Consider the following 13,765-nt stretch of genomic DNA (forward strand, 5'->3'; position numbering starts at 1 on the left):
CCTGGCTATTTTTTGGTTGCAGCCGTCATTGTTGTTTGGTGGGCCAGGGCTGGATTCGAACCCGCCACCTTGGGTGTACATGGCTGGCGCCTTGGCCACTTGAGCCACAGATGCCGCCTCAAATTACATTTTAAATGATATAGCAAAGTAATAAATGTTTGCTACATCAGAAGACAGCAGCATGCTCCGAGGTAGAATAAATTTAGTAGGTTTTGTTAGTACTATAATAAAGGCGAACATCTGAAAATCAGAACTTGACGTTTTAAAGAGTGAATCCTTTCCTGAGTTTCTGGAACATTCTATAACATAAGACTACCTTAGTCCCAGCTTCCTACGAGCCAATGGATCACTTTGGGTGGGCAGACAGATGACCAGATTTCATGAAGAAATATAAAACAATGTAGCAGACTGTAGGGCTGCATGGAAGAAAAAGCGAGAGCTAAGCTTGGGACACTTTGTGATCATAAGAAACACTGGTAACATCTCGGTAATATAACACCTTGGTGATAAGGGCATGGGGAAGGGAGTCAACTCTCCTTAAAACGAGAGCTCGAGAGATGAAAATATCAGTGATTGGCAGTCACTACACCTGTGGTGCAAGAAGCCACAGTATTACATCTATAAAAAGCTGCAGGAGAAGTCAGTGGGGGAGCACTCATTCTGTCACGGACCCACTCGCTCTGACTCTTGCTTCTCCTGCCGGCAGAAGGCCTGCACGGTGTCTCTTTATGAAAGACTGCTAAGACGTATAGTAAGACTGCTTCTCTCCCTCAAATACTGCCTCTCTCTCTCTCTCTCCCCCTTCTGCTAAGGCGAATAGCCCTCAGGCACCCAAGGGTAATTGTTCCCAAGCAAGGTAGCTCAGCAGTCCATCTGGACAATAGATGAGATGGGGCCAGAGACCTGGCCAGTCTCGGCCCGACAAAACAATCACATACCACTTCAGATTTGCTAAGGAAAAGAGTGAATGAGTTGAAACAATAGTGAAGAGAATTTTGATGGAAAGATAACAACAAAAAATCACTGATGCAAAACCAAAATGGTATTTTTCTTATTGCCCAAGTTCTCGAAAGATAGGGTTCATGAACCTAGTTGAGTAGCAACAAGCCTCTGTCTAAATGGTAAGAGCAGCGTTAGGGGAGCAGATTGAACACTCATTAACCAGATGATATTTTGTTTCTAGGAGTCTATGCTTTTTCTTTTCTTACCAAACCAAAGTTGAAGCTGCATCTGCTCGCAGTAAATACCAGCAGAGCTCTCCGGGCAGGGCCTTCCAAAAGGTGAAAGGTGTGCTCCGAGGCACATCCCACTACAAACAAGTTCATCTGACTTCAGGTGTCCAGCACTTTCCTCAAAGTGCCAAGAAGACATTTTCTTCCTGTACACAATAGCAACCCTCCATGCCCTACAAACGTTTCAAGAATGTTAGGAGTCCATCTAATGTGATGGGCTGGAACTCAGGAGAGTGAGGTCCTACCCTGCCTGCGTCGTTACCTGGCTGTGAGACATACAGCCTTGTTATCACCACCCATACCACGAGGGATGCTGGATGAGATAATCCCTAAGATCCTTCCCAGCGCTGAGCTTTTATAATTCTGCTGTAACTTGTGCTTTCCCTGTGCTACACCTGACCCAGGATCCAAACGGGGTCATGGTAACAATGGTGACTGCTGTTTCACAGGCTTCTGCATTCTGTACCCCATCTAGGACATCTCTCCCCAGCTTATTTCCAGGAACCCCAGGGATCCCCTTGTCCCTCCAGCACCTGTCAAATGCTTCCTCTTCTGCCTCACACCCCCACTGGCTTTCACTGCCTGAGAAGCCACTTGAGGGACCCTTAACACCCCTGCAGGCAACACCTCCATGACAGGGTTGATCTGCCAGTGCTGCTGTCCCCATGTCCCCAAAGGTAGACTGACGGAGCTGGAACAGTCTCAGAAGAACTCGCTATGTCCCTAATGTTGTGATGTCGGCCCAGAAGCAGACGGAATACTGCTCCTTCCCACTTTCAGCTGCCCTTTGTCAAAACGCCGAATTGTGCTGCTTACATCTCCTCCAGCTTCTGAAAACTGGCTGCTTCCCTGGTGCCAAGGGAGGATCTGCTGATGTCTGAGATACCCAACCCCACTCTGCTCCCGGTATACACGCCCACCACCAAAATTCCTTTCCAAAAAGATTCTACCCTGTCTTTCTGTAACACACATCCAGACAGGTCTGAATCACTGAAATGAGCACTACTTAGGCTGAATTGGGGAACCCTGATATGCTATTTAAAGAAAAAAGAAAAATCACAGGAATCCACAGGAATCTTGGAGCTATTCATCTTGAAGACTATTCACGGAAACAGTGAAATTAAACACAGCCTCCCTGACTCTGTTCCCTCTACACACAGGTTTGCGCTATTGTCTCCGGCAGAATGACCATTTACCTCTGGGAGTTTGAGAACGGGGCACTCCTGTCTACTGGGCACAATCACCGCGGTGCTGCATCAGGTAACAGGAGGAAATGGAAACAAAGCCATATTGTCAGGAAGCTGAGGTTTGACCCAAACACAGCAGAGTGACAGAAAACTATTTTGGAAAATATTTCCTGCATAGCCGCCTGTGGTCATTCAACCTGGCTCTTTAACTGGACTGGAAGGGAAGAGGAAAACTACTTATTTTCTGCGGCTGAGAAGCCTTTGCGTTGCTATTCCGTTAACATGTAAAGAAAAAGAAGGATAATGGTGTGAGCCACGCTCAGAAGAAACAGCCTGGGTTCTTCCTGTCTGCTCACTTCTCTCCCCAGGGCTCTCCACTCTCTCAGCTCTGTGGGCAGTTAATTAGCAATAAGAGAAAAGACCGATTTGATTTAAACACACATCTCCCTTTTTAGGAGCTCTTTCCTGCTCACCTGCTCATTTGATTATGCAGGGGTAAAGGGAACTCCCCCCTACTCATGAAGGGTTAAAGGTCAACTTGCAAGTAAGGTGGATTAATAAGAGAAAGGTTTATTTACCATGCATATGGGGAGATTCAGAGTGGTTACTCAATACCCTGGAGGGATCCAGATATTGTTATACCTGCCTTTTAGAGTGACGGGGGTAAGTAGCATAGGTAATCCTGTTCAGGGGCAATAAATGGTTGCTGGGAAGAATGAAGGGATGGGGGGAAAAGAATGATTTGTAAACAATTCTTTGAGCAAACTGAATTAACCTGAGAGACGGATATTATATTTAAAGTGATTTGGGCCAGGTCCGGTTGCATTCTTGATCATCTTTTCCAGCAATATACTGAGATAACAGGGAGGGGAAGCGAAGTTGATTGTTCTTCTGATCCATCTGTCCAGTTTATGAAGATAGAGGGAGAGCCCCTTCTAATGCTTTTTGATCTGAAAGGGTCATTGATTCAAAATAATCTTTATCACAAGAGGTCATATTTGGGGGTGAAATTTCCTGAGCTCCTTCAATGAACTGGGGGCATGATGGGAAGGAGGAAATTCCAGAGGCAAAAGAGGCACCCCGGATGACAAATGCATAGTCTTTAGTGGTGAACTGTTGGGCTGGAAAAATTGTCAAAGTAGAATCCAGAATCAGTTCTGTCCTCACTAAGATATTTTGCCCATCCTGTGTCTCTTAATAATTGCATAGACTGTCCCAAAGCAGATTTTAATGCCCTGTTAGAGGACACAGAGGGTGTTGTATGTTGTTGGAGCAAGATAAAATTTCTCCAGAATCGTGATCTACCAGGACTTTTGGTTGACTTTTTGTGTTATTAGTTCCTATTTTTAAAAAATGCAGGCTCAGCGCCTGTGGCTCAAGTGACTAAGGCACCAGCCACATACACCTAAGGTAGTGGGTTCGAATCCAGCCCAGGCACGCCAAAACAACAATGACGGCTGCAACCAAAAAATAGCCGGGAGTTGTGGCGGGCACCTGTGGTCCCAGCTACTTGGGAGGCTGAAGCAGGAGACTCACTTGAGCCCAGGAGTTGGAGGTTGCTGTGAGCTGTGATGCCAGGGCACTCTACCCAGGGGGACAGCTTGAGGCTCTATCGCAAAAATAAATAAATAAATAAAAAATAAAAAAGAATTAAAAAGTGCAAAAGAAGCTGCGGAGGAATCCCGCAAAGGCGGAGAGTGAAGCGATCTATGAAATGGCAAAACAGCAGACCTGTGGCTGATAAACCAGTGAGCTCCTATGGGTGCAGCCAGCTTCCAGGTTTCTTTTGCACATTCATTTTTCATGTATTTATCCATCATCCCACTCAGAGCATACATGTGGAGTCCCTGCTACAGGCAACGTACCACACGTGCTGGGGACAGATCAGTGGTCAACACAGACAAGTCTGCTGCCTTCCTGTAGTTTGCAGCCTGGTGAGAGAGACAGACTGATAGAACACAAATAAATTATGTAATTGTCTTGTGGTGTTAGGAGGGAGGAACACAGGGTGCTATGAAAGCAAATAGCAAGTGTGGTGAAGGGTCATAAAAATTTCCATGAGGAAAGCTGAGCCCTGAAGGGATTAGTCAGATGAAGGGGAGGGGAGCTTGGGAAAGGATTTTAAATAGTAAATAATAGCAAGAGTGAAGGGAGACAGGTGAAAAGGTGGATTTCAAAGAAATGAAACTGTTAGTAAGGAACAATTGAGCAAAACTCCATGAAGAGAAAGCAAAACAAAATAAAACTCAACCATAGTGGGGCTAAAGTCTGCTCCTGAAAGCTGCCAACTGTGGCATGGGAGTGGATGCAGGGCCCCCTCCATCCACCTTGGCTTCTTCTGTCCCTCCCACATCCACAGCAGCAGGTGTTTTGTGGAAGCATCCCCAAGATGGTGCCGATTAGATGAATGCTAGGAATTCTTTACACACCCGGTGTGGTTATTGAATGGCAGAATGCAAAGTTGGAAGTAGTGAGAAAGCTAAAATTACTGAACTTCTATGATGGGGCAGGCCACATCCAGGCACTTTGTGTGTGTTAGTTCATTCAACATTCAAATAGACCTGCCTGATGGACAGTATGTGTCTCATATTCAAAAGAAGAACCCCAGTCTTGGGGAGGTGATTAAAGGTGGAGATGAACCAGCACAAGTAGGTTTGGCTTCCATGTCATGAGATTTCTGCCCTCCCACTCTGCTTTGCAACCACAGAGGAGCCCTGCTATGGTTTGAATTTCTGTCCCCTCCAAAATTCATGTTGAAACTTAATCTCCAGTATGGCAGTATGGAGAGGGAAGCCTTTAAGAGGCGATTGTGTAATGAGAGCTCTGTGCTCAAGGATGGATTAAACCATTCATGGATTAATGGATTTATGGGTTAATGGATTAATGGTTTATCATGGGAGTGGCATTAATGGCTTTGTAAGAGGAGACAGAGAGAACTGAGCCAGCACACTCAGCCCCCTCTCCATGGGATGCTCTGTGCTGTCTCAGGACTCTGGAAAGAGTCCCTGGCAATAAGAAGGATCTGCTCAGATGCCAAGCCATGCCCTTCCCAGCCTCCACAATTATAAAGAATTTTTTTTTTTTAAGTTACCCAGTTTCAGGTGTTCTAAGAGTAAGACAAAACCACCCACAGAGCTCATCACCAGTCTGTTGTTTTCTAAAGGAGGACATGAAGGCTCATGAAGATTAAGAAATTCATTCATGTAAGACTTTGGAATTAGTGCCAAATGAGTACAGACCTCTGTTTTCTCATTACTAATCCATACATCTCCCCTGTTTCTTACTGTTTTAGAAACACAAACCTCTCCTGCTGGTTGTCCCTTAATTTCAATTTCCAACCCTTCCCGACTGGATCTTAGAAACACTAAGGGGAAGTCTTTAACGATTTCAATTCCGGGGCCTGAGCGCCCCCTGGGCATACAGAGGTAAACTGTTCTGGAAGAAATCAGGATGCTGGGAAGCTGGCATCTAACTGAGGTCCTCGCGAAATCCCTGAACTTCCCTGTTTGTATTGTGAAGCAAGAACTATGGGACTTTCCTGACTTGAGTGGGAGGGAGCTTGGAAGGACAGGAGGCGTGGGGAGCTCTGCAGGGCTGTCCCTCTAACATTCAGAGGGGAGGGCACAGAGCTGGAGATTGGGCAGTTGCTGCCCAGTGAAGGGAAGTCAGTGGCCATGCAGTGAGTGTACCAGGCTCAAGAACAGTCACTTGAAAAAATTAGGTGTTCAAGGCTGGGTGTGGTGGCTCACACCTGTAATCCTAGCACTCTGGGAGGCTGAGGCAGATGGATTGCCTGAGCTCACGGTTTGAGACCAGCCTGAGTTAGAGCAAGACCCCACTTCTAAAAATAACTGGGCATTGTGGCCAGCACCTGTAGTCCCAGCTACTCTGGAGGCTGAGGCAAGAGAATCACTTGAACCCCAGAGATCGAGGTTGTTGTGAGCTATGATACCATGGACACTATACTGAGAAAAAAAGAAAAGAAAAAATTGTTCGATTGTTACCCAGAGAACAATCTAAAGATTATTGCTTTTTTGTTTTGTTTTTTTCTTTCTTTTATTTTTTTTTATTTGAGACAGAGTCTCACTTTGTCACCCCTGGGTAGAGTTCTGTGTTGTCATAGGTTGACAGCAACCTCAAACTTTTGGGTTCAAATGATCCTCTTACCTCAGCCTCCCAAGTAGCTGGGACTGCAGGTGCCCACCACACACCTGGCTATTTTTAAAGACGGGGTCTCACTCTTGCTCAGGTTGGTCTCAAACTCCTGAGCTCAGGCAATCCACCCTCCTTGGCCTCCCAGAGTGCTAGGATCATAGCCGTGAGCCACGGTGCCTGGCTAACATGAAGATTACTAGACATCAATTATTTGTGTTGCCTGCATTGCTCTCCTGTCCCAAGAAATATCGTGCGTGCATTTCAACAGAGTTTTATCTTTGTGTTTATGGCATTTTCAGTGCTTTTTTTTTGCTTCTTTCACTATTGTATACAAACCTCCTCCATTCACAGTCCACATAACCACCTTCAGGATATGGCTGCACCATAGTCAGGCACTTTTTGAGACAGAGAGTATAAGCACGAGCATATGTGTGTGTGTAGTGTGCGTGCACTGTGTGTGTGTTTGTGTCTCTGTGTGTGGATATATGTGCGTGATATACATGAGTGTCTTTGTGTGTTTGATATGGGGCATCTGCAGGGGGTGGAGGTGCTGTGGGGGGTGTGTGTCTGTTCTGTGTCCTATGTGTGCAGTGTGTGTTTCTGTCTCCCTCTGTGCCTGCCTGTGGTGGGGGGGGGTGTGCAGTGTGCAAGCCTGGGGCTCTGTGTGTCTGTGTGGTGCATGTGAGCATCTGTGTCTGTGTGTGTGGTATGTATGTTTGTGACTCTGTGGATGGTGTGTGGGGGGTGGTATACGTGCGCTTTCACTCTGTGTGCTGACTGCAGCTGGCAGGCCTGGATTCTAGGCTCTCCTCTTGAGCCTCAGCATCTATACTAGAAAACCAAGACTTCCTAGAAATCCCTCCACCCCATGCTGTGTTGTGTCCCAGCGAAAAGGAGAGGCCGCTTGCTGTGGCTGGCATGTGGTCACCGTGCGTGGGGGTGTGGCACGCAGCAGCTCCGCAGAGGACGCGTGTCTGTGCTTATCAGCAGAGTCGGCATACTCTGGAGGCCACTATCACAAGCACCAGAGTGCACACGTCATGAGGCAAATGTTTTTTTTCTCTCAAATCATAATTTACATTCTCTCTTTTACAAAGAAAAGAAAAACGAGAAAAAGAAAACACCCCTTGAGTGAACCCACCAGTCCACATTAGGCCCATCCATATCTGATCCTCATCTAGAAGTGGGAAGAGAGGGCCATGCCCAAGTCCACTATCCCATCTAGGCCCCTCTGTCCCCTGCTGAGGTGTCAGGCAGCTCTGCCTCACCCCTCACACTTCCTCTGCACCCTCGCAGCTGCCTCTTGCCTACTACCAAGGGTCATGCTCAGAAGGTGAAGACTCTTTAGGCCACAGCATTTCAGATTTAATTTTCCATTTAAACTCATGATGAATTAACTCCTCTAACTTGCACTGAACAGGTGTGGCCACACAGTGGGCTAGCATTCAACATTCAGAAGGGAGCCTACACCATACTAGTTAAGAGCACGGGCTTACAGTAAGAACCTGTCCCAAGCCCATCTTCTCCACTTTTTCTGTGACCCAGGACAGATGAGGTAACTTCCTTAAGGCCCTGCTTCCTTGTTTGTGAAATGAGGACCTACGTCACTGGGTTGCAGTGTGTCTAACCTGGCATAAAGTACATAGCCAAGTGACATGATATTCTATAAATATCAGCTGTTGTGTGGACTCGCTCACGAGGCTTCCATTCTAGCCTCTTGGTAGGCGAAGCTGGAAAGCTGAGCACCACACTCCTTTGCAGTCAGGGTTCTGGATGCAAACTGTCTTCCACCAAATAGATGCACTCAGCATGAGATGTGTAAAGCTGACTCTGCTCCCAGAAACGTGAGGTCTTCCAGCAGCACTGGCTCTGGAGTTCATTCTCCAGCATTGGTTTTTTTTTTTTTTAAGAGGCAGGAGTTGCAGCAGAGGCAACAGGAGTGAAGGAGTTCAGGAAATTTCACCCCAAAATATGACTCCTTGGTATAAAGAATATTTTGAATTAAAGGCCATTAGAGATCAAAAAGCATTGGAAAGGGCCTTCCCTCTACCTGCATAAAGCAGACTGATCTGATCAAAAGATCAAAGAGGCAATTGACTTCCCTTCCTCTCCCTGTTATCTCAATATATTGTAGGAAAGATAATCAAGAATGCAACTGGACCTGGCCCAAATCATTTAATGTAATATTTGTCTCTCAAGTTAATTTAATTTGCATAGGTTAATTTCTAAAGAGAATCATTTACAGTTTAATCTGTTTCCCCCATTTATTTGTCCACCTTTGTACCATATGTTATCCCTAAGCAGAATTACCTGCATTCTTCATTTCCCATCCCTTCCAAAAAGACAGGTATAAAAATATCTCAACTTCACTGGGATATTGGGTAATCGGTCTGTGATTCCCCGCTATGCACATGGCAAATAAACCTTTCTCTTAGCAATCTGCCTTAATTGTGAGTTGATCTTTCAGCTAACTTTCAGGGGGAAGGGAAAGTTTCCCCTCACCCCTACAGTTGCTTCTAGATTTCAGCAATAGCTCCCAAGGTGCCCCTGAGGTGCTAACTCCCCCACTGGGCCATTTCTATATTGTTCAGGGAGTCCTGGCCTAAAACCTGCTACTCCAACCCTTCTAATCATTTTTACAAGCATTTTGTTTCTTGATTAAATCCCTTCTTATTGAATATTGCTTAATAAAGCCATTTCTGTGTCCTGTGCTGAATCCTGATGGATATAATTATTATCATTGATATACAGAAGAACAAATTAAAGTAACAGCCACTGCCACAGACTGGTTACATCAGATTTTTACAGATAGTATCTAATTCTATCCTCCTAGCAAAATCACACAGCTCTGAGGGCCTTAATCAAGGTGTCACTGTAGATCTTTCTGCTACCAAAGGCCAGGCACCTAAGCACGACATACACTCTCCTTGTAACAGAGGGAATGGCCTAAAAAAGGGTGAAATATTTTGAGTTGCCAAATATCCCCAACTCTTTTTGGGAATAAAAACCCAGATCCATGCCTGAGGCCTGTAATGAGAGGACAGAATGAATGGACAGGAATGTCCTCCAGAAAAGGACAGGAATGTTCTTTGGGTTTTTTTGTTCCTTAGGAGACAGCTCAACAGAATTGTCCAAGCAGAGATTATGTTCACTGTAGGAAAACAGCTATAGCCTGAAGCTGAAGACTTCTTTTAAATGCTTTTTTTTTTTGCTTATAGATAGGACATGAGTTTTTGTTTTGTTTTAAGATGGGAGTCTGCCATCCTCCTCCTTTGTTGGCAAATTAGTAAACTTCTCTTTCCTTTTCTTCAAGTCATTTGTCCTCATTCTTCTTTTGGCTGTGTAGACAAGTACCGAACTTTCAATAACATCCTGTTCATTCTCTGGGGGAGCTCACAGGTCAGCAAGAATACATTCAGGCTAACAAATTGCCACAGTGGAGTGTGAGAAATGCCCAAAGTAGCTGTGGGCCCTGGCCTATGAGAACACAGATGAGAAAATTCCTAACTCTACCTACGGCTTGGAAGTCTAAGATAGAGTCTGATTTCTGCCTTGGCAAAGGAACACAGGCTCTAGGCTCTTTAAGATGTTGAAAACCTCTGCCTCAAAGTTTCAATGGCAGGTTTCTCAAGGAATGATGATATAGGAACTCCAAATCTAAATGAATGAATGAATAAAGGAGACCCAGTCTGCAGCTATGTTTGGCTACCTGGAAGGCTGGACCCTTTGCAGGGTTCTCTGCTCTTCCATCCTGTTTCTACTGCCTTGGTTTACCCATACACCTGGCCTTGCATACACTGCACCACCTTCACCCTCTTCTAGCACATGGAAAACTGGAGTTTGCCTTTATTTGGTGCTTCCTATTAATGTCTATGAATTAGTTTTTCTTTCTAGGAGTTGAAATCATTTTTCCTTCACTCTAATTTAAAAGCTCACTAGCAAATGTAAAAAGCTTAGGACTTCCAATATGTTTCTCAAAGGCCTTTTGATACTGACACCAGACTTTTCTTTGGCAGCATCTCTAAAGGCAACGTGCATCTCAGCAATCAGTCTTAGCTGGCCTTCCCCCATTAGGGGCCGGGGTACCCTGGCCTAGAGGAAATATATGTCCTTTGCATTTGTATGCTCTAAAATTTAGAAATTTCTTGTTTCTTTTTTTTTTTTTAAGAAAAGCTCTCCACTGGTCATGTACCTGCCACCTGTGAGATATTTAGAGTAGACATTATCCTTATTTCAGGGAGGAGATCAAAGTTAGAGACCCACAGATAGTAAGTGGTTGAGTCAATCCATGACTCTGAATCAGAGTATTTTCCGGTTCTCCTTAGAAGTAAACCTTTCCCCAGAGCTGTTAGAATAAAGGGCACAGGCATCTCTTTTTTGTGCTTCCTCTGACTACCTGAAGTGTGCTTGAGAAGCTAGCTCTGCTTTCCCCGGCTGGAACCTGGAGCAGGAAGCATGACCCCCATCTGTGGCATCAGCCTTGGAAGAAGTGGAACCAGGCTCCTGGCAAGGGGGTGGGGCTAGATAGAGGGATGCTGACTTCCTGGTTCTCTGCTTTCTCATTTCCAGGACTCACTATTACCTCCTAATTTGTAGGTTATGAGTCTCGTAAATTTTTATAAATTGAACAACCAGAAGATTAAGCCTTAAGCACGTTTTCTGATTTCTAGTCCTTTGGTAACTGGCTTGTCTCACTCCACATTTAGCCTGATGCCTGTGGCCACATCCTTAGCAGTGCCCTGGGCAAGCTAGCAGGAAATTGCTGCAGAGTCTGCTTTCACAGCAACTGTTAGGTTATGTCAGAGAGGTTGACAACCACCACATAGATGTTTTAGGTCATACGGGCCCTAAACCGGTATTTCACAGGGGGCACAAATAGCAGACTTAGAGATTATTCAGCCTTCAGAAGAGAAGATGATAGAAAATAATGCAGTCTTAAAATACTGCTATCAGAAATTAAATATAGTACTTGCTAATTTTATTTTATTTTATTTATTTATTTTTTTGAGACAGAGCCTCAAGCTGTCCCCCTGGGTAGAGTGCCATGGCTTCACTGCTCACAGCAACCTCCAACTCCTGGGCTCAAGTGAGTCTCCTGCCTCAGCCTCCCAAGTAGCTGGGACCACAGGTGCCCGCCACAACACCCGGCTATTTTTTGGTTGCAGCCATTATTGTTGTTTGGTGGGTCCGGGCTGGATTTGAACCCACCACCTTAGGTGTATGTGGCTGGTGCCTTAGCCGCTTGAGCCACAGGCGCCGAGCCAGTACTTGGTAATTTTAAAGCTTTCTCATGTATATCATTTGATGTAATTCTAAAAGTATCAGCCTTATGAAGTAGGCAGAGCAGAGCAGACATTATCATACAAATTTAAAAGACAATAAACCTGAAGCTTGGGGTCAAGGTTGTCTGATCTCAGATCCAGCTATCCAGTGAAAATTAGGACCAACGTGGTATAGGGTAATTAAAAAAAAATAGGTAGTCCCAGTTACCTGATTCTGGTTCCTACCTACTCAGGCTCCTACAAATCCCCTCTTGATTAGTTCTGGAAATCTCCAGGAGGTATTTCACATGTGTTTGTACAACAGAGGCAAAGACGTGAAAAAGTACAAAAGTGTTTTACAAGCTGTCTCTTTAAAATCCCCTCACCCTTTTTGGGAACTAAAACCTACATCCCTGCCTAAGGCCAGTAATCAGATGGGCAGAGGAATGTTCTTTCTTTCTTTTTTTTTATACCACAAGAGATGGCTCAGCAAAAGGAACTATCTGTGCAGAGGTCAGGGGCAGAAGTCATGAGATTGTCTTTGTCCGAGATTGGGCCCATCAGAAGCACTAATTATAGTTAAACAGCAAGAGCCTGAAGCTGACCCCCCCTTACCCAATTAAAAGCTGTGCATTTCTGCTTATAGTTGGTACTTTAAGAGGTGAGTCTGACATTCTCTTCATTTGCTAATAAATTATAATAATCAGCTTCTCTTTCCTTCTTCTTAAACCATTTATCCTCATTCTACCTTTGGCCATGGGGACAAGTACTGAGCTATCAGTAACATTTGGGAATAAGGCCACTCACGGAAGTTCCCCTGCTGGTGTCTGCCCTAGTTCTGCTGGGCCCTGTGAATGTGCCCACCATGCAGCCTGTATGTCCCTAGAGTGAGTCTTCTTTCCTGCTAGTCCTGGGCCCACTCATTTCTCTGGAAGCATCTATTTCCCAGTGCACAGGCTGTCAAGGATATTTGGTTGTTTGTGGCAGAGCAAAGGAGAGTGTCTCTCTCTTCATGGAGGTTCCCAAAGTAGCACTTTCTTGACTCCATCCTAAGAGAGATTAACTCAGACACCCAGGTTAGTTACTATGTATCCAGAGGTATGCTTTGGACAGATGTATTTAACAACCATGAAACTCAACTTTCAAACAGTATCCTTGCTCTAGGGTTTTATTACTAACCTCTTGGTCTCACTGTCAGTTTCTCAGTCTGAACTCAGGAACCAAGGACATTTTTTAGATAGATTCCTTATTGTTCAAAACTGAAGAATCAAGCAGAGTTGGATGGCTCATTGTTCTTCAATATCTTAATGCTGCTATTTATGCGGGAACCCTTGTCTCAAGCCCTCTGATACCCAGCTGGAAGCCCTGGAAGCCAGTGATGAACAAGGTGGGCACAATTCCTGCTCTTCAACTCTGTCTGGCAGGTGGATATTACAGTGCCCCATTCCTTCTTTATCTAGTATGAATCTTCATGGGAGGCTTTATCTGCATGATTCACTCTTCTCCCACTCCCCTGCCTCTGTCCTCCACCCTATTCTTTTTTAAATTAAATTTTTATTTTGAGATGATTACAGGTTCACATGCATAATATGTGATATGTATTCCTTCCAGACAGTACTGTGTACCATTTACTTAGTTCCTTTTAGTGGTGACATCTTGCAAAACCATAGTACAGTACCACAGCTAGGACACTGACATGGACAGAGTCAAGATGCAAAACATTTCTGCCACCACAGGAGCCCTGCCTGCTATTGCCCTTTTACACCCATCTCCACTTCCTCCCTCACCACCCCACCCCTGATCCCTGATTAGAACCACTAATCTGTTCTCTATTTCTATTTTGTCATTTTAAGAATAGTGGAACCAGACAATGTATGACATGTTGGAATTGATTACTTTTCAATCAGCATAATTCCCTAATTCTCTGGAG

This window comes from Otolemur garnettii, unplaced genomic scaffold, assembly GCF_000181295.1.
Source record: "Otolemur garnettii isolate 467f Iridium unplaced genomic scaffold, OtoGar3 scaffold00016, whole genome shotgun sequence".
NCBI lineage: Eukaryota > Metazoa > Chordata > Mammalia > Primates > Galagidae > Otolemur > Otolemur garnettii.